Consider the following 22,679-nt stretch of genomic DNA (forward strand, 5'->3'; position numbering starts at 1 on the left):
GCCTGTTCATCTAATCATCAGGCCTGTTTATCTATCCATCAGGCATGTTTATCTATCCATCAGGCCTGTTTATCTATCCATCAGGCCTGTTCATCTCTCCATCATGTTCATTTATCCATCAGGCCTGTAAAACTATCCATCAGGCCTTTTCATCTTTCCATCATGTTCATCTATCCATCAGGCCTGTTTATCTATCTATCAGGCCTGTTCATCTTTCCATCATGGTCATCTATCCATCAGGCCTGTTTATCTATCCATCAGGCCTATTCATCTATCCATATGGCCTGTTCATCTATCCATCAGGCCTGTTAATCTTTCCATATGGCCTGTTCATCTATCCATCAGGCCTGTTAATCTATCCATCAGGCCTGTTCATCTATCCATCAGGCCTGTTCATCTCTCCAGCAACAGCAGGCCTGTTCATTTAACCAGTACACCTGTTTATCTATCCAGCTGGTCTGTTTATCCATCCATCATGCCTGTTCATCTATTCAGCAGTCCTGTTTATCTATCCATCAGGCCTGTTCATCTATCCAGCAGGCCTGTTTATCTATCCATCAGGCCTGTTCATCTAATCATCAGGCCTGTTTATCTATCCATCAGGCATGTTTATCTATCCATCAGGCCTGTTCATCTCTCCATCAAATTCATTTATCCATCAGGCCTGTTTATCAATCCATCAGGCTTGTTCATCTTTCCTCATGTTCATCTATCCATTAGGCCTGTTTATCTATCCATAAGGCCTGTTTATCTATCCATCAGGCCTATTTATCTATCCATCAGGCCTGTTTATCTATCCATCAGGCCAGTTCATCTATCCATCAGGCCTGTTCATCTATCCAGCAGGCCTGTTCATCTATCCATCAGGCCAGTTCATCGATCCATCAGGCCTGTTCATCTATCCAGCAGGCCTGTTCATCTATCCAGCAGGCCTGTTCATCTATCCATCAGGCCTGTTCATCTATTTATCAGGCATGTTAATCTATCCATCAGGCCTGTTTATCTATTCTTTAGACCTGTTCATCTAATCATCAGGCCTGTTTATCTATCCATCAGGGCTGTTTATCTATCCAGCAGGCCTGTTCATCTATCCATCAGGCCTGTTCATCAAATCATCAGGCCTGTTTATCTATCCATTAGGCCTGTTTATCTATCCAGCAGGCCTGTTCATCTATCCATCAGGCCTGTTTATATATCCATCAGGCATGTTTATCTATCCATCAGGCCTGTTCGTCTATCCATCAGGCCTGTTCATCTATCCATCAGGCCTGTTTATCTATCCATAAGGCCTGTTTAACTATCCATCAGGCCTGTTTATCTATCCATCAGGCCTGTTTATCTATCCATCAGGTCAGTTCATCTATCCATCATGTTCATCTATCCATCAGTGTCATGATCGTCAGGAACAGATGAGGACCAAGGCGCAGCGTTGCAGGCAAACATACTCTTTATTTAGCGTCAAATGACCAAAACAACAAAACGATATCGTGACAGTTCACGGTCTAACACAAACCGACTGGAAACAAATCCCACAAACACGAATGAAAAACAACCAGCAACACCTGACACTCGTTGCCTCTGATTGGGAGCCACTCTGGCCAACATAGAAATGGCACCCATAGAAACAAAACACATTGATCTACACACCCTGGCTCAACATAACAGTGTACCCATAGCCAGGGCGTGACAGTACCCCCCCCTAAAGGCGTGGACTCCGACCGCGTCAACCAAATACCACAGGGGAGGGACCGGGTGGGCACTCCGCCTAGGCGGCGGATCCGGCTCCGGGCCTGAATCCCGCTCCCTCTCCAACCCCCCAAAGTACCCCTGGTCCGGTCTGGCCCCGCTGGCCGGAGCTGGACTGCACACTGGTGGAGCGGATTGCTCTAGCTCCGGCGTGAAGCAGCTGACCCGTGCTGAACCAGGCACCAGTAGGCACGGGCTGTGCCGGACTGACGACGCACACCACTGGCTTGGTGTGGGGAGCAGGAACGGCCCGAGCCGGGCTGACGAAACGCACCCCTGACTTGGTGCGGGGAGCAGGAGCGGGCCGAACCGGGCTGACGAAACGCACCACTGACTTGGTGCGGGGGAGCAGGAACGGGCCGAGCCGGACTGACGAAGCGCACCACTGACGTGGTGCGGGGAGAAGGAACGGGCCGAGCCGGGCTGACGAAGCGCACCACTGACTTGGTGTGGGGAACAGGCACGGGCCGTGCCGGACTGACGACGCACACCACTGGCTTGGCGTGGGGAACGGGCACGGGCCGTGCCGGACTGACGACGCACACCACTGGCTTGGTAAGGGGAGCAGGAGTGGGCCGGACCGGGCTGGCGACGCTCACCATAGGCTCGGTGCGGGGAGCAGGAACAGGCCGGACCGGGCTGGCGACACGCACCACAGGCTCGATGCGAGGAACAGGAACAGGCCGGACCGTACTGGGGACACACATCACTGGCCCTATGCAGGGATCAGGAACGGGCCGGACCGGACTGGTAACACACACCAGTACCTCTCGCCGTGCCTCCACACTTTCCCTCTCCTCTGTGACCAGTGGCCCCCTTAACCTGGCGGCCTCCCTTGCACACCCGCTGGACCGCTCCATCGCGGCCTCCTGCTGCCCCGTCGTCCCCGGCCGGAGCCCCCCCCTAAAAAAATTATGGGGGTCTCTCCTCCCCGTGGGCCAGGCCTCTATAGTTCTCGCCCAACTCTCGCTCTTCTGCTTCCAACTCCAGCCATTCTGCTCTTCATTAGGCTTGACCCAGTCGAGACTCTTCCTCCACTGTTCCCAAGTCCACCCTCTCTGCTCTTCACTCGGCTTGACCCAGTCGAGGCTGCCACGGAGATCTGCTAGGGATTTCCCTGGCGATGGCTCCTCGACTCGCTGCTTGGTCCAGTTCTGGTGGGATTTTCTGTCACGATCGTCAGGAACAGATGAGGACCAAGGCGCAGCGTTGCAGGCAAACATACTCTTTATTTAGCGTCAAATGACCAAAACAACAAAACGATATCAATCAATCAATTTTATTTTATATAGCCCTTCTTACATCAGCTAATATCTCGAAGTGCTGTACAGAAACCCAGCCTAAAACCCCAAACAGCTAGTAATGCAGGTGTAGAAGCACGGTGGCTAGGAAAAACTCCCTAGAAAGGCAAAACCTAGGAAGAAACCTAGAGAGGAACCAGGCTATGAGGGGTGGCCAGTCCTCTTCTGGCTGTGCCGGGTGGAGATTATAACAGAACCATGCCAAGATGTTCAAAAATGTTCATAAGTGACAAGCATGGTCAAATAATAATCAGGAATAAATCTCAGTTGGCTTTTCATAGCCGATCATTAAGAGTTGAAAACAGCAGGTCTGGGACAGGTAGGGGTTCCATAACCGCAGGCAGAACAGTTTAAACTGGAATAGCAGCAAGGCCAGGCGGACTGGGGACAGCAAGGAGTCACCACGGCCGGTAGTCCCGACGTATGGTCCTAGGGCTCAGGTCTCTCAGTTGGCTTTTCATAGCCGATCATTAAGAGTTGAAAACAGCAGGTCTGGGACAGGTAGGGGTTTCGTAGCCGCAGGCAGAACAGTTGAAACTGGAATAGCAGCAAGGCCAGGCGGACTGGGGACAGCAAGGTGTCATCATGCCCGGTAGTCCTGACGTATGGTCCTAGGGCTCAGGTTCTCAGAGAGAAAGAGAGAACGAGAGAATTAGAGAGAGCATACTTAAATTCACACAGGACACTGGATAAGACAGGAGAAGTACTCCAGGTATAACCAACTAACCCCAGCCCCCCGACACATAAACTACTGCAGCATAAATACTGGAGGCTGAGACAGGAGCGGTCCGGAGACACTGTGGCCCCATCCGAAGAAACCCCCGGACAGGGCCAAACAGGAAGGATATAACCCCACCCACTCCGCCAAAGCACAGCCCCCGCACCACTAGAGGGATATCCCCAACCACCAACTTACAATCCTGAGACAAGGCCGAGTATAGCCCACAGAGGTCTCCACCACAGCACAAACCAAGGGGGGGGCGCCAACCCAGACAGGAAGATCACGTCAGTAACTCAACCCACTCAAGTGACGCACCCCTCCCAGGGACGGCATGAAAGAGCACCAGCAAGCCAGTGACTCAGCCCCTGCAACAGGGTTAGAGGCAGAGAACCCCAGTGGAGAGGGGAACCGGCCCGGCAGAGACAGCAAGGGCTGTTCGTTGCTCCAGCCTTTCCGTTCACCTTCACACTCCTGGGCCAGACTACACTCAATCATATGACCTACTGAAGAGATAAGTCTTCAGTAAAGACTTAAAGGTTGAGACCGAGTCTGCGTCTCTCACATGGGTAGGCAGACTGTTCCATAAAAATGGAGATCTATAGGAGAAAGCCCTGCCTCCCGCTGTTTGCTTAGAAATTCTAGGGACAATTAGGAGGCCTGCGTCTTGTGACCGTAGCGTACGTATTGGTATGTACGGCAGGACCAACTCGGAAAGATAGGTAGGAGCAAGCCCATGTAACGCTTTATAGGTTAACAGTAAAACCTTGAAATCAGCCCTTGCCTTAACAGGAAGCCAGTGTAGGGAAGCTAGCACTGGAGTAATATGATCAAATTTCTTGGTTCTAGTCAGGATTCTAGCAGCCGTATTTAGCACTAACTGAAGTTTATTTAGTGCTTTATCCGGGTAGCCGGAAAATAGAGCATTGCAGTAGTCTAACCTAGAAGTAACAAATGCATGGATTAATTTTTCTGCATCATTTTTGGACAGAAAATTTCTGATTTTTGCAATGTTACGTAGATGGAAAAAAGCTGTCCTTGAAACAGTCTTGATATGTTCGTCAAAAGAGAGATCAGGGTCAAGAGTAACGCCTAGGTCCTTCACAGTTTTATTTGAGACGACTTTACAACCATCAAGATGAATTGTCAGATTTAACAGAAGATCTCTTTGTTTCTTGGGACCTAGAACAAGCATCTCTGTTTTGTCCGAGTTTAAAAGTAAAAAGTTTTCAGCCATCCACTTCCTTATGTCTGAAACACAGGCTTCTAGCGAGGGCAATTTTGGGGCTTCACCATGCTTCATTGAAATGTACAGCTGTGTGTCATCCGCATAGCAGTGAAAGTTAACATTATGTTTTCGAATAACATCCCCAAGAGGTAAAATATATAGTGAAAACAATAGTGGTCCTAAAACGGAACCTTGAGGAACACCGAAATGTACAGTTGATTTGTCGGAGGACAGACCATTCACAGAGACAAACTGATATCTTTCCGACAGGTAGGATCTAAACCAGGCCAGAACTTGTCCGTGTAGACCAATTTGGGTTTCCAGTCTCTCCAAAAGAATGTGGTGATCGATGGTGTCAAAGGCAGCACTAAGGTCTAGTAGCACGAGGACAGATGCAGAGCCTCGGTCTGACGCCATTAAAAGGTCATTTACCACCTTCACAAGTGCAGTCTCAGTGCTATGATGGGGTCTAAAACCAGACTGAAGCATTTCGTATACATTGTTTGTCTTCAGAAAGGCAGTGAGTTGCTGCGCAACAGCTTTTTCTAAAATTTTTGAGAGGAATGGAAGATTCGATATAGGCCGATAGTTTTTTATATTTTCCGGGTCAAGGTTTGGCTTTTTCAAGAGAGGCTTTATCACTGCCACTTTTAGTGAGTTTGGTACACATCCGGTGGATAGAGAGCTGTTTATTATGTTCAACATAGGAGGGCCAAGCACAGGAAGCAGCTCCTTCAGCAGTTTAGTAGGAATAGGATCCAGTATGCAGCTTGAAGGTTTAGAGGCCATGATTATTTTCATCATTGTGTCAAGAGATATAGTACTAAAACACTTAAGTGTCTCTCCCGATCCCAGGCCCTCGCAGAGCTGTGCAGATCCAGGACAGCTAAGCCCTGGAGGAATACACAGATTCAAAGAGGAGTCCGTAATTTGCTTTCTAATGGTCATGATCTTTTCCTCAAAGAAGTTCATGAATTTATCACTGCTGAAGTGAAAGCCATCCTCTCTTGGGGAATGCTGCTTTTTAGTTAGCTTTGCAACAGTATCAAAAATAAATTTTGGATTGTTCTTATTTTCCTCGATTAAGTTGGAAAAGTAGGATGATCGAGCAGCAGTGAGGGCTCTTCGGTACTGCACGGTACTGTCTTTCCAAGCTAGTCGGAAGACTTCCAGTTTGGTGTGGCGCCATTTCCGTTCCAATTTCCTGGAAGCTTGCTTCAAAGCTCGGGTATTTTCTGTATACCAGGGAGCTAGTTTCTTATGACAAATGTTTTTCGTTTTTAGGGGTGCAACTACATCTAGGGTATTGCGCAAGGTTAAATTGAGTTCCTCAGTTAAGTGGTTAACTGATTTTTGTCCTCTGACGTCCTTGGGTAGGCAGAAGGAGTCTGGAAGGGCATCAATGAATTTTTGTGTTGTCTGAGAATTTATAGCACGACTTTTGATGCTCCTTGGTTGGGGTCTGAGCAGATTATTTGTTGCGATTGCAAACGTAATAAAATGGTGGTCCGATAGTCCAGGATTTTGTGGAAAAACATTAAGATCTACAACATTTATTCCATGGGACAAAACTAGGTCCAGAGTATGACTGTGGCAGTGAGTAGGTCCAGAGACATGTTGGACAAAACCCACTGAGTCGATAATGGCTCCGAAAGACTTTTGGAGTGGGTCTGTGGACTTCTCCATGTGAATATTAAAATCACCAAAAATTAGAATATGATCTGCTATGACTACAAGGTCTGATAGGAATTCAGGAAACTCAGAGAGGAACGCTGTATATGGCCCAGGAGGCCTGTAAACAGTAGCTATAAAAAGTGATTGAGTAGGCTGCATAGATTTCATGACTAGAAGCTCAAAAGATGAAAACGCCATTTTTTTTTTTGTAAATTGAAATTTGCTATCGTAAATGTTAGCAACACCTCCGCCTTTGCGGGATGCACGGGGAATATGGTCACTAGTGTAACCAGGAGGTGAGGCCTCATTTAACACAGCAAATTCATCAGGCTTAAGCCATGTTTCAGTCAGGCCAATCACATCAAGATTATGATCAGTGATTAGTTCATTGACTATGACTGCCTTTGAAGTGAGGGATCTAACATTAAGTAACCCTATTTTGAGATGTGAGGTATCACGATCTCTTTCAATAATGGCAGGATGGAGGAGGTCTTTATCCTAATAAGATTGCTAGGGTGAACACCGCCATGTTTAGTTTTGCCCAACCTAGGTCGAGGCACAGACACAGTCTCAATGGGTATGGCTGAGCTGACTACACTGACTGTGCTATTGGCAGACTCCACTAAGCTGGCAGGTTGGCTAACAGCCTGCTGCCTGGCCTGCACCCTATTTCACTGTGGGGCTAGAGGAGTTAGAGCCCTATCTATGTTGGTAGATAAGAGGAGAGCACCCCTCCAGCTAGGATGGAGTCCGTCACTCCTCAGCAGGTCAGGCTTGGTCCTGTTTGTGGGTGAGTCCCAGAAAGAGGGCCAATTATCCACAAATGTTATCTTTTGGGAGGGGCAGAAAACAGTTTTCAACCAGCGATTAAGTGCTGAGACTCTGCTGTAGAGCTCGTCACTTCCCCTAACTGGGAGGGGGCCAGAGACAATTACTCGATGCCGACACATCTTTCTAGCTGATTTACACGCTGAAGCTATGTTGCACTTGGTGACCTCTGACTGTTTCATCCTAACATCGTTGGTGCCGACGTGGATAACAATATCTCTATACTCTCTACACTCGCCAGTTTTAGCTTTAGCCAGCACCATCTTTAGATTAGCCTTAACGTCGGTAGCCCTGCCCCCTGGTAAACAGTGTATGATCGCTGGGTGATTCGTTTTAAGTCTGATACTGCGGGTAATGGAGTCGCCAATGACTAGGGTTTTCAATTTGTCAGAGCTAATGGTGGGAGCCTTCGGAGTCTCAGACCCCGTAACGGGAGGAGTAGAGACTAGAGAAGACTCAGACTCAGACTCGCTACATAATGGGGAAAACCGGTTGAAGGTTTCTGTCGGCTGAATGAGCGACACCGGTTGAGCATTCCAACAGTATTTCCCTCCAGAAGCCATGAGAAAGTTGTCCGGCTGCGGGGACTGTGCGGGGGGATTTATACTAACGTTACTGTCTGTACTTACTGGTGGCACAGACGCTGTTTCTTCCTTTCCTACACTGATATTACCCTTGCCTAACGATTGCGTCTGAAGCTGGGCTTGTAGCACAGCTATTCTCGCCGTAAGGCGAGAATTCTCCTGTATATTATGAGTACAGCGACTGCAATTAGAAGACATCATGTTAATGTTACTACTTAGCTTCGGCTGTTGAAGATGTTGATGAACCATGTCCAGATAAAGCATCCGGAGTGAAAAAGTTGAATAAGGGAAAAAAGTTGCGATGGAAAAAAGGAAAATAACGTAAAGTTGGCAGCTAAAACGCACAGGAAAATGACTCTTCTGTCTCGGGATAAACGTCCGGGGTGAAAAAGTTTAACGAAAAAAGATGAGTGAGGACAAAACTAAAAAGTTGGTAAATTTGTTGAACACAGAGATTGATTAAACGTTTATTAAAAGTAAAACGTGAATAGTTTGGCAGGTAGCCAAGTAGCAACAAACAGCACAGCAGCACGGAGACAATGCGGAAGCGAGACGGAAGTTCGGAAGCGAGATGCGGAAGCGAGACGGAAGTTCACGGTCTAACACAAACCGACTGGAAACAAAATCCCACAAACACGAATGAAAAACAGACTGTTTAAATATGGCTCCCAATCAGAGACAACCAGCAACACCTGACACTCGTTGCCTCTGATTGGGAGCCACTCTGGCCAACATAGAAATGGCACCCATAGAAACAAAACACATTGATCTACACACCCTGGCTCAACATAACAGTGTCCCCAGAGCCAGGGCGTGACAATCAGGCCTGTTTATCTATTCATCAGGGCTGTTTATCTATCCAGCAGGCCTGTTCATCTATCAATCAGGCCTGTTCATCAAATCATCAGGCCTGTTTATCTATCCATCAGGCCTGTTTATCTATCCAGCAGGCCTGTTCATCTATCCATCAGTTCTGTTTATCTACCCATCAGGCATGTTTATCTATCCATCAGGCCTGTTCATCTTTCCATCAGGCCTGTTCATTTATTCATCAGGCATGTTTATCTATCCATCAGGCCTGCTTATCTATCCATAAGGCCTGTTTATCTATCCATAGGCTGTTCGGCTATCCATCAGGCCTGTTCATCTATCCATCATGTGTATCTATACATCAGGCCTGTTTATCTATCCATAAGGCCTGTTTATATATCCATCAGGCCTGTTCATCTATCCATCATGTTTATCTATCCATCAGGCCTGTTTATCTATCCATCAGGCCTGTTTATCTATCCATCAGGCCCGTTAATCTATCCATCAGGCATGTTTATCTATCCATCAGACCTGTTTATCTATCCATCAGGCCTGTTTACCTATCCATCAGGCCTGTTCATCTATCCAGCAGGCCTGTTCATCGATCCATCATGTTCATCTATCCATCAGGCCTGGTTATCTATCAATCAGGGCTGGTTATCTATCCAGCAGGCCTGTTCATCTATCCATCAGGCCTGTTCATCAAATCATCAGGCCTGTTTATCTACCCATCAGGCATGTTTATCTATCCATCAGGCCTGTTCATCTTTCCATCAGGCCTGTTCATTTATTCATCAGGCCTGTTTATCTATCCATTAGCCCTGTTCATCCATCCATCAGGCCTGTTTATCTATCCATCAGGCCTGTTCATCCATCCATCAGGCCTGTTTATCTATCCTCAGGCGTGTTCATCTATCCATCAGGCCTGTTTATCTATCCAGCATGCCTGTTCATCTATCCAGCAGTCCTGTTAATCTATCCACCAGGCCTGTTCATCTATCCAGCAGGCATGTTTATCTATCCATCAGGCCTGTTTATCTATATATCAGACATGTTTATCTATCCTTCAAGCCTTTTATATTTCCATCAGTCCTGTTCATCTATCCAGAAGGCCTGTTCATCTATCCATCAGGCCTGTTTATATATCCATCAGGCCTGTTCATCTATCCATCAGGCCTGTTTATCTATCCAGCAGGCCTGTTCATCTATCCATCAGGCCTGTTTATTTATCCATCAGATCTGTTCATCTATTCATCAGGCCTGTTTATCTATCCATCAGGCATGTTTATCTATCCATCAAGCCTATTCCTTTATTCATCAGCCCTGTTTATCCATCCATCTGGCCTGTTAATCTATCCATCAGGCCTTTTCATCTATCCATCAGGCCGGTTTATCTATCCAGCAGGCCTGTTCATCTATCCATCTGGCCTGTTCATCTATCCAGCAGGCCTGTTAATCTATCCATCAGGCCTGTTTATCTATCCACCAAGCCTGTTAATCTATCCATCAGGCCTGTTTATCTATACATCAGGCCTGTTCATCTATCCAGCAGGCCTGTTTATCTATCCATCAGGCCTTTTCATGTTTCAAGCAGGCCTGTTCATCTATCCAGCAGGCCTGTTTATCTATCCAGAAGGTCTGTTCCTCTATCAAGCAGGCCTGTTCCTCTATCCAGCAGGCCTGTTCATCTCTCCAGCAACAGCAGGCCTGTTTATCTATCCAGCAGGCCTGTTTATCTATCCACCAAGCCTGTTTATCTATCCATCAGGCCTGTTTATCTATCCATCAGGCCTGTTTATCTATCCATCAGGCTTGTTTATCTATCCAACAGGCCTGTTTATCTATCCATGAGGCATGTTTATCTATCCATCAGGCCTGTTTATCTATCCATCAGGCCTGTTTATCTATCCATCAGGCCTGTTCATCTATTTATCAGGCATGTTAATTTTTCCATCAGGCCTGTTTATCTATTCTTCAGACCTGTTCATCTAATCATCAGGCCTGTTTATCTATCCATCAGGGCTGTTTATCTATCCAGCAGGCCTGTTCATCTATCCATCAGGCCTGTTCATCAAATCATCAGGCCTGTTTATCTATCCATTAGGCCTGTTTATCTATCCAGCAGGCCTGTTCATCTATCCATCAGGCCTGTTTATCTATCCATCAGGCATGTTTATCTATCCATCAGGCCTGTTCGTCTATCCATCAGGCCTGTTCATCCATCCATCAGGCCTGTTTATCTATCCATAAGGCCTGTTTAACTATCCATCAGGCCTGTTTATCTATCCATCAAGCCTGTTTATCTATCCATCAGGCCAGTTCATCTATCCATCAGGCCTGTTCATCAATCCATCAGGCCTGTTTGTCTATCCATCAGGCCAGTTCATCTATCCATCAGGCCTGTTCATCTATCCAGCAGGCCTGTTCATCTATCCATCAGGCCTGTTCATCTATTTATCAGGCATGTTAATCTATCCATCAGGCCTGTTTATCTATTCTTCAGACCTGTTCATCTAATCATCAGGCCTGTTTATCTATCCATCAGGGCTGTTTATCTATCCAGCAGGCCTGTTCATCTATCCATCAGGCCTGTTCATCAAATCATCAGGCCTGTTTATCTATCCATTAGGCCTGTTTATCTATCCAGCAGGCCTGTTCATCTATCCATCAGGCCTGTTTATCTATCCATCAGGCATGTTTATCTATCCATCAGGCCTGTTCGTCTATCCATCAGGCCTGTTCATCTATCCATCAGGCATGTTTATCTATCCATCAGACCTGTTTATCTATCCATCAGGCCTGTTTACCTATCCATCAGGCCTGTTCATCTATGCAGCAGGCCTGTTCATCGATCCATCATGTTCATCTATCCATCAGTGTCACGATCGTCAGGAACAGATGAGGACCAAGGCGCAGCGTTGCAGGCAAACATACTCTTTATTTAGCGTCAAATGACCAAAACAACAAAACGATATCGTGACAGTTCACGGTCTAAAACAAACCGACTGGAAACAAATCCCACAAACACGAATGAAAAACAACCAGCAACACCTGACACTCGTTGCCTCTGATTGGGAGCCACTCTGGCCAACATAGAAATGGCACCCATAGAAACAAAACACATTGATCTACACACCCTGGCTCAACGTAACAGTGTCCCCATAGCCAGGGCGTGACAGTACCCCCCCCTAAAGGCGTGGACTCCGACCGCGTCAACCAAATACCACAGGGGAGGGACCTGTTTATCTATCCATCAGGCCTGCTTATCTATCCATAAGGCCTGTTTATCTATCCATAGGCTGTTCGGCTATCCATCAGGCCTGTTCATCTATCCATCATGTGTATCTATACATCAGGCCTGTTTATCTATCCATCAGGCCTGTTTATCTATCCATCAGGCCCGTTCATCTATCCATCAGGCATGTTTATCTATCCATCAGACCTGTTTATCTATCCATCAGGCCTGTTTACCTATCCATCAGGCCTGTTCATCTATCCAGCAGGCCTGTTCATCGATCCATCATGTTCATCTATCCATCAGGCCTGTTTATCTATCCATCAGGGCTGGTTATCTATCCAGCAGGCCTGTTCATCTATCCATCAGGCCTGTTCATCAAATCATCAGGCCTGTTTATCTATCCATCAGGCCTGTTTATCTACCCATCAGGCATGTTTATCTATCCATCAGGTCTGTTCATCTTTCCATCAGGTCTGTTCATTTATTCATCAGGCCTGTTTATCTATCCATTAGGCCTGTTCATCCATCCATCAGGCCTGTTTATCTATCCATCAGGCCTGTTCATCCATCAATAAGGCCTGTTTATCTATCCTCAGGCGTGTTCATCTATCCATCAGGCCTGTTTATCTATCCAGCATGCCTGTTCATCTATCCAGCAGTCCTGTTAATCTATCCATCAGGCCTGTTCATCTATCCAGAAGGCCTGTTCATCTATCCATCTTGTTCATCTATCCATCAGGCCTGTTCATCTATCCAGCAGGCCTGTTCATCTCTCCATCAGGCCAGTTTATCAATTCATCAGGCCTGTTCATCTATTCATCAGGCCTGTTTATCTATCCTTCAAGCCTTTTATATATCCATCAGGCCTGTTCATCTATCCAGAAGGCCTGTTCATCTCTCCATCAGGCCAGTTCATTTATTCATCAGGCCTGTTTATGTATTCATTAGGCCTGTTTATTTATCCATCAGGCCTGTTCATCTGTCCATCAGGCCTGTTTATCTATCCAGCAGGCCTGTTCATCTATCCAGCAGTCCTGTTAATCTATCCATCAGGCCTGTTCATCTATCCAGCAGGCATGTTTATCTATCCATCAGGCCTGTTTATATATCCATCAGGCCTGTTTATCTATCCAGCAGGCCTGTTCATCTATCCATCTGGCCTGTTCATCTATCCAGCAGGCCTGTTAATCTATCCATCAGGCCTGTTTATCTATCCACCAAGCCTGTTAATCTATCCATCAGGCCTGTTTATCTATACATCAGGCCTGTTCATCTATCCAGCAGGCCTGTTTATCTATCCATCAGGCCTTTTCATGTTTCAAGCAGGCCTGTTCATCTATCCAGCAGGCCTGTTTATCTATCCAGAAGGTCTGTTCCTCTATCAAGCAGGCCTGTTCCTCTATCCAGCAGGCCTGTTCATCTCTCCAGCAACAGCAGGCCTGTTTATCTATCCAGCAGGCCTGTTTATCTATCCACCAAGCCTGTTTATCTATCCATCAGGCCTGTTTATCTATCCATCAGGCCTGTTTATCTATCCATCAGGCTTGTTTATCTATCCAACAGGCCTGTTTATCTATCCATGAGGCATGTTTATCTATCCATCAGGCCTGTTTATCTATCCATCAGGCCTGTTGACTGTCCAGCAGGCCTGTTCATCTATTCAGCAGGCCTGTTTATCTATCCATCAGGCCTGTTTATCTATCCATCAAGCCTATTCATTTATTCATCAGCCCTGTTTATCTATCCATCTGGCCTGTTAATCTATCCATCAGGCCTTTTCATCTATCCATCAGGCCTGTTCATCTATTCATCAGGCCGGTTTATCTATCCAGCAGGCCTGTTCATCTATCCATCTGGCCTGTTCATCTATCCAGCAGGCCTGTTAATCTATCCATCAGGCCTGTTTATCTATCCACCAAGCCTGTTAATCTATCCATCAGGACTGTTTATCTATACATCAGGCCTGTTCATCTATCCAGCAGGCCTGTTTATCTATCCATCAGGCCTTTTCATGTTTCAAGCAGGCCTGTTCATCTATCCATTAGGCCTGTTTATCTATCCAGAAGGTCTGTTCCTCTATCAAGCAGGCCTGTTCCTCTATCCAGCAGGCCTGTTCATCTCTCCAGCAACAGCAGGCCTGTTTATCTATCCAGCAGGCCTGTTTATCTATCCACCAAGCCTGTTTATCTATCCATCAGGCCTGTTTATCTATCCATCAGGCCTGTTTATCTATCCATCAGGCTTGTTTATCTATCCAACAGGCCTGTTTATCTATCCATGAGGCATGTTTATCTATCCATCAGGCCTGTTTATCTATCCATCAGGCCTGTTGACTGTCCAGCAGGCCTGTTCATCTATTCAGCAGGCCTGTTTATCTATCCAGCAGGCCTGTTTATCTATTCAGCAGGCCTGTTTATCTATCCAGCAGGCCTGTTTATCTATGCAGCAAGCCTGTTTATCTATCCATCAGGCCTGTTCATCTCTCCAGCAACAGCAGGCCTGTTCATATATTCAGCAGGCCTGTTCATCTATCCATCAGGCCTTTTCATCTCTCCAGCAGGACTGTTTATCTATCCATCAGGCCTGTTCATCTATCCAGCAGGACTGTTTATCTTTCCATCAGGCCTGTTCATCTATCCATCAGGCCTGTTCATCTATCCAGCAGGACTGTTTATCTATCCATCAGACCTGTTTATCTATCCATCAGGCCTGTTTATCTATCCAGCAGACCTGTTTATCTATCCATCAGGCCTGTTCATCTATCCATCAGGCCTGTTTATCTATCCAGCAGCCTTGTTTATCTATCCATCAGGCCTGTTTATCTATCCAGCAGTCCTGTTTATCTATCCATCAGGCCTGTTTATCTATCCATCAAGCCTGTTTATCTATCCAGCAGACCTGTTTATCTATCCAGCATGCCTGTTCATCTATCCAGAAGGCCTGTTCCTCTATCCAGCAGGCCTGTTCATTTATCCAGCAGGCCTGTTTATCTATCCAGCAGGCCTGTTCATCTATCCACCAAGCCTGTTTATCTATACATCAGGCCTGTTCATCTATCCATCAGGCCGGTTCATATCTTCAGCAACAGCAGGCCTGTTCATTTATCCAGCAGGCCTGTTCATCTATCCACCAAGCCTGTTTATCTATCCATCTGGGCTGTTCATCTATCCATCTGGGCTGTTTATCTATCCAGCAGGCCTGTTTATCTATCCATTAGGCCTGTTCATCTATCCTGCAGGCCTGTTCATCTCAATCCAGCAGGCCTGTTTATCTATCCATCTGGGCTGTTCATCTATCCATCTGGGCTGTTCATCTATCCATCAGGCCTGTTCATCTATCCATCAGGCCTGTTCATCTATCCAGCAGGACTGTTTATCTATCCATCAGGCCTGTTTATCTATCCATCAGGCCTGTTTATCTATCCATCATATCTGTTCTTCTATTCATCAGGCCTGTTTATCTATCCATCAGGCTTGTTTATCTATCCATCAGGCCTGTATATCTATCCATCAGGCCTGTTCATCTATCCAGTAGGCCTGTTCATCTATCCATCAGGCCTGTTAATCTCTCCATCAGGCTTGTTTATCTATCCAGCAGGCCTGTTCATCTCTCCAGCAGGCCTGTTTATCTATCCAGTAGGCCTGTTCATCTATTTAGTAGGCCTGTTCATCTATTTAGTAGGCCTGTTCATTTATCCATCAAGCCTGTTTATCTATCCTCAGGCCTGTTAATCTCTCCAGTAGGCCTGTTCATCTATTTAGTAGGCCTGTTCATTTATCCATCAAGCCTGTTTATCTATCCATCAGACCTGTTTATCTATCCATCAAGCCTGTTTATCTATCCATCAGGCCTGTTCATCTGTCCAGTAGGCCTGTTCATCTATCCAGCAGGCCTGTTCATCTATCCAGTAGGCCTGTTCATCTATCCATCAAGCCTGTTTATCTATCCATCAGGCCTGTTCATCTATCCAGTAGGCCTGTTCATCTATTTAGTAGGCCTGTTCATTTATCCATCAAGCCTGTTTATCTATCCATCAGACCTGTTTATCTATCCATCAAGCCTGTTTATCTATCCATCAGGCCTGTTCATCTATCCAGCAGGCCTGTTTATCTATCCATCAGGCCTGTTCATCTATCCAGCAGGCCTGTTTATCTATCCAGCAGGCCTGTTTATCTATCCATCAGGCCTGTTCATCTATCCAGCAGGCCTGTTTATCTATCCATCAGGCCTGTTCATCTATCCAGCAGGCCTGTTTATCTATCTAACAGGCCTGTTCATCTATCCAGCAGGCCTGTTTATGTATCCATCAGGCCTGTTTATCTATCCATCAGGCCTGTTTATCTATCCAGCAGGCCTGTTTATCTATCCATCAGGCCTGTTTATCTATCCATCAGGCCTGTTTATCTATCCAGCAGGCCTGTTTATCTATCCATCAGGCCTGTTTATCTATCCATCAGGCCTGTTTATCTATCCAGCAGGCCTGTTTATCTATCCAGCAGGCCTGTTTATCTCTGTGGACTGGGATGTAATGTGACATTTGCATGAGGGGCTGAGGGAGCTGTCAGCGAGAACTACAGGGTGATGTCATCCCTTCCTAAACATGCTGAGCTTTCTCTAACCCCCTCATCAAACACCAGGATCTTTATGGGCTGTATCATATTGTGCCGTAATGTGCTTTATTGTCCACAGAATAAGCTTTTCTTTAAGGTAATTGGAGAGTGGGGGAAACAGTCTCCGCTGTCGGCTCGATTTTTAAATACATTATTTCTGAAATGTGCCCTGGTGTAATGACCCTGTCGGTGTAAAATGTGAGATTTATCTTGGCAGAGGAAATTGATCCATTTCACCTTTGTCTAATGGAAATGTTTTATCCTACCGGTTTATCTGTGGATATGTAAATGGTCCTGGAGACTGTGTGTGTTTGTGTGTTTATGTGTTGTGTGTTGTGTGTGTGGTGTGTGTGTGTGGTTATCTGCTCCTTGTAAATGAGTAGCCCTGGGAGAGACATTATAATGGAGAGGAGAGGAGGCCCTGGGAGAGGAGGCCCCTGGAGAGACATTATAATGGAGAGGAGAGGAGGCCCTGGGAGAGGAGGCCCTGGGAGAGACATTACAAAGGAGTGGAGAGGAGGCCCTGGGAGAGACATTATAATGGAGAGGAGGCCCTGGGAGAGACATTATAATGGAGAGGAGAGGAGGCCCTGGGAGAGGAGGCCCTGGGAGAGACATTACAAAGGAGTGGAGAGGAGGCCCTGGGAGAGACATTATAATGGAGAGGAGGCCCTGGGAGAGGAGGCCCTGGGAGAGACATTATAATGGAGAGGAGAGGAGGCCCTGGGAGAGGAGGCCCTGGGAGAGGAGGCCCTGGGAGAGACATTACAAAGGAGTGGAGAGGAGGCCCTGGGAGAGACATTACAAAGGAGTGGAGAGGAGGCCCTGGGAGAGACATTACAAAGGAGTGGAGAGGAGGCCCTGGGAGAGACATTATAATGGAGAGGAGAGGAGGCCCTGGGAGAGGAGGCCCTGGGAGAGGAGGCCCTGGGAGAGGAGGCCCTGGGAGAGACATTATAATGGAGTGGCGAGGAGGCGTTAATCTCAGCCTCGTCAGTCTGGACATAATACATGGTCCTCTGTAGCTCAGCTGGTAGAGCACGGCGCTTGTAACGCTAAGGTAGTGGGTTCGATCCCCGGGACCACCCATACACACAAAAAAAATATGTATGCACGCATGACTGTAAGTCGCTTTGGATAAAAGCGTCTGCTAAATGGCATATTATTATATTATTATAAAGGATTCATCTCTGAGGGGCATGTTGTGATGGTGGTTGGTGGGGGGCAGAGTGTGTGTGTGTGTTTGGAGGGGAGGTTGTGTGTCTATGTTGGGGAGAGGGGTGTGTTTGTTTGGAGGGGAGGGGGTGGGTGTGTGTGTGCGTGGTTATTTGTTGTATGTTAATGAGAGTGTTTGAGGGGTGGGCAGGGGGTGGTATGTATGTAGAGATCCACTAGAGACCATTAGAGACCAATAGAGACCAGTAAAGATCCATTAGAGACCAGTAAAGATCCATTAGAGACCCGTAGAGACCACTAGAGACCACTAGAGACCAGAAGAGACCAGTAGAGAATCAGTAGAAATCTATTAGATCCCAGTAGAGACCAGTAGAGATCCTTTAGAGACCACTAGAGACCGGTAGAGACCAGTAAAGACCACTAGAGACCAGTAGAGATCCTTTAGAGACCACTAGAGACCGGTAGAGACCAGTAAAGACCACTAGAGACCAGTAGAGATCCTTTAGAGACCACTAGAGACCGGTAGAGACCACTAGAGACCACTAGAGACCAGTAGAGATCCATTAGAGACCACTAGAGACCAGTAAAGATCCATTAGAGACCACTAGAGACCAGTAGAGATCCATTAGAGACCACTAGAGACCACTAGAGACCAGTAGAGATCCATTAGAGACCACTAGAGACCAGTAAAGATCCATTAGAGACCACTAGAGACCAGTAGAGATCCATTAGAGACCACTAGAGACCAGTAAAGATCCATTAGAGACCACTAGAGACCAGTAAAGATCCATTAGAGACAAGTAAAGATCCATTAGAGACCACTAGAAACCACTAAAGTCCAGTAAAGACCACTAGAGACCGGTAGAGACCAGTAAAGACCACTAGAGACCAGTAGAGACCAGTAGAGACCAGTAGAGACCAGTAGAGACCAGTAGAGATCCATTAGAGACCAGTAGAGACCACTAGAGACCACTAGAGACCAGTAAAGATCCATTAGAGACCACTAGAGACCAGTAGAGATCCATTAGAGACCACTAGAGACCACTAGAGACCACTAGAGACCAGTAAAGATCCAGTAGAGACCACTAGAGACCAGTAGAGATCCATTAGAGACCAGTAGAGATCCATTAGAGACCAGTAGAGATCCATTAGAGACCAGTAGAGATCCATTAGAGACCAGTAAAGATCCATTAGAGACCTGTAGAGATCCATTAGAGACCAGTAAAGATCCATTAGAGACCTGTAGAGACAGTACAGCACATCACATATATCTCTCTATCATCGTGACATCAAATCAAATCAAATTTTATTGGTCACATACACATATTTAGCAGATGTTATTCCAGGTGTAGCGAAATACTTGTGTTCCAAGCTCCAACAGTGCAGTAATATCTAACAATTTACAACAATACACACAAATCTAAAAGTAGAATAATGGAATTAAGAAATAAATAAATATTAAGATGAACAATGTCGGAATGCCATTGACTAAAATACAGTAGAATACAGTATATACATATGAAATTAGTAAAGCTGTATGTAAACATTGTTAAAGTGACTAGTGGTCGTTGTCCTTGATGATCTTTTTGGCCTTCCTGTGACATCGGGTGCTGTAGGTGTCCTGGAGGCCAGGTAGTTTGCCCCCGGTGATGCGTTGTGCAGACCGCACCACCCTCTGGAGAGCCCTGCGGTTGCGGGCGGTGCAGTTGCCGTACCAGGAGGTGATACAGCCCAACAGGATGCTTTCAATTGTGCATCTGTAAAGGTTTGTGAGGATCTTAGGGGCCAAGCTGAATTTCTTCAGCTCCTGAGGCGCTGTTGCGCCTTCTTCACCACACCGTCTGTGTGTGTGGACCATTTCAGATTGTCAGTGATGTGTACGCCAAGGAACTTGAAGCTTTCCACCTTCTCCACTGCGGTCCCGTCGATGTGGATGGAGACGTGCTCCCTCTGCTGTTTCCTGAAGTCCACGATCTTCTCCTTTGTTTTGTTGACGTTGAGTGAGAGGTTATTTTCCTGGCACCACTCTCCCAGAGCCCTCACCTCCTCCCTGTAGGCTGTCTTGTCATTGTTGGTAATCAGGCCTACTACTGTTGTGTCGTCTGCAAACTTGATGATTGAGTTGGAGGCGTGCTTGGCCACGCAGTCATGGGTGAACAGGGAGTACAGGAGGGGGCTGAGTATGCACCCTTGTGGGGCCCCAGTGTTGAGGATCAGCGTAGTGGAGGTGTTGTTTCCTACCTTCACCACCTGGGGGCGGCCTGTCAGGAAGTCCAGGACCCAGTTACGAAGGGCAGGGTTCAGAACCAGGGCCCCGAGCTTGATGATAAGCTTGGAGGGTACTATGGTGTTGAATGCTGAGCTACAGTCAATGAATAGCATTCTTACGTAGGTATTCTTCTTGTCCAGATGGGATAGGGCAGTGTGCAGTTCAATGGCGATTGCATCGTCTGTGGATCTTTTGGGCCGGTATTGAAATTGAAGAGGGTCTATGGTGTCAGGTAAGGTAGAGGTGAAATGATCCTTAACTAGTCTCTCAAAGCAATTCATGATGACAGAAGTGAGTGCTATGGGGTGATATTCATTTAGTTCAGTTACCTATGCTTTTTTGGGTACAGGAACAATGGTGGACATCTTGAAGCAAGTGGGGACAGCAGTCTGGGACAGGGAGAGATTGAATATGTCCGTAAACAGTCCAGCCAGCTGGTCTGCGCGTGCTCAGAGGACACGGCTAGGGATGCCGTCTGGGCCGGCTGCCTTGCGAGGGTTAACACACTTAAATATATTACACAAGTCGGCCACGGAGAACGAGAGTCCACAGTCCTTGGGAGCGGGCCGCGTCAGTGGCACTGTGTTATCCTCAAAGCGGACGAAGAAGGTGTTTAGCGACGTGGCTGGTTTTCCCTTTGTAATCCGTGATTGTCTGGAGTCCCTGCCACACACGTATCGTGTCTGAGCCGTTGAATTGCGACTCCACTTTGTCTCTGTACTGTCGTTTTATCTGTTTGATTACCTTACGGAGGGAATAACTACACTGTTTGTATTCAACCATATTCCCAGTCACCATGCCGTGGTTAAATGCGTTGGTTCGCGCTTTCAGTTTTGCGCAAATGCTGCCGTCTATCCACGGTTTTAGGTTCGGGTAGGTTTTAATAGTCACAGTTAGAGCGGTCACGATGGTGACTGTCGGTCTCCTGGCTTCCACACATAGCCTACAAGCCACTGATGCAGACCTTTGGAACATCTACATTTGAAAAAGTTTCCATGTGATGTAGCCTACACTTTCACAATAAATCCATTATTTATTTTAGACAGGTCTAAAGAAGCATGATATGAAGAAAATGTAGTCTATTTTAGAAGAACAGAATAGCATACTCTGAGTTGTCCTTATGTTAGGTCCTGATCTGGCTATGCCAAATGGCTGTGGGCTACACTAGTTCATTTAGCAGACAAGATTTGCTTAGAATTCCGTGGCATTAGTTTATAGTATGAAGAATACAACTGAACAAAGCTGAATAAAATTGAAAGGATATTTTCTCCAAAGATTTGAGGGAGTGGGCGCATGCGGCTATTCTGTTGAGCGTTAACAAAGAAATAGGTATTCCTATTCCTATTTAGAGTTATTAATGTCACTTTAGTTGTTCTACAAACGTTGGGCTATATGTTTTGATTTTTAATACAAAAGTATCTTGAAAGGAATGAGCTCTGCTTTGTTTTTTTGCGCAGGCCGTACACACTACATCAGTCACTCAATCACAATTTGACAAGGACTTGATAATGCCTAGAATTTCACGGCGGCATCCCCTTTGTGTTGCCGTAATATCCCCTAAAACAATCCATGCCTTTTGTGGCCAGTGGCCTTTGTGAAGACAGACACATCGGGGACGCAACTGCGCGCGTCCTTATCCAATTCCGACATGCATATTGAAGATGTTGGAAGAACTGTCCACATTTACTTTTCGTCAGCCAACAAGATGAGTTGGCCAAACGAACAGCAAAAGCACTAGCCTATGTTAATCTACTATCCCCCATAGTACAAAAGTCGACCTGTTCTATTCTGTGCGATAAATAAATATTCCAAACATAGTCTGGGACGGTTGTGGGATGCGATAGATCCCAAATTAATACAACCACTAGCATCAAAAAACATTTTTTACACAATGTGGCTGAAGCAACAGATCAGAACATTTAGCTTAAAATGTTGATCAACTATTAGGGTATTTCTTCACATTATAAACACAGCAATGCGCACATGGTAGTAGGCTATAAGCGTGAATGTTTCATTCGCGGAAAACACCATTATCAAAAGTGACTGCAAATGCAATTATGCACGTAATGCTATGTAATGCTTTTATTATAAAGGTGCATTTTTATGGTGAAAACTATCTTCCCCAAACTTGAAACTCACGCGCTGCTTATGTATGCCAGTTAGGCTCTACACCCCTTGTAAAGCGGATTAATGTGCTTCATTTTAAGAAGTTATTTGGCCACTTTAGTGATACAAACCTTATGAAAACATATAGGCCTATGATTAGAAAAAGTCACACAAAAAAGGCTTTGTTTCTTGCCGTATGCTGGGCATCATTCACAAGTGATAATATATCATTCACAAGTGATAGGCTAATATTGTCACCCCATCACACTATTCTTGATTTAATCTTGTCTTTACATATACTAAATAATATATGTGTGAAATTTGTTTTGATTTAGAATGGACCATTCTCGAAACAGGGGCAGTGGGAAAAAAAATACATGTAATCTATGCA

This window comes from Coregonus lavaretus (assembly GCF_964263955.1).
Source record: "Coregonus lavaretus genome assembly, chromosome: 14".
Taxonomy (NCBI): Eukaryota; Metazoa; Chordata; class Actinopteri; order Salmoniformes; family Salmonidae; genus Coregonus; species Coregonus lavaretus.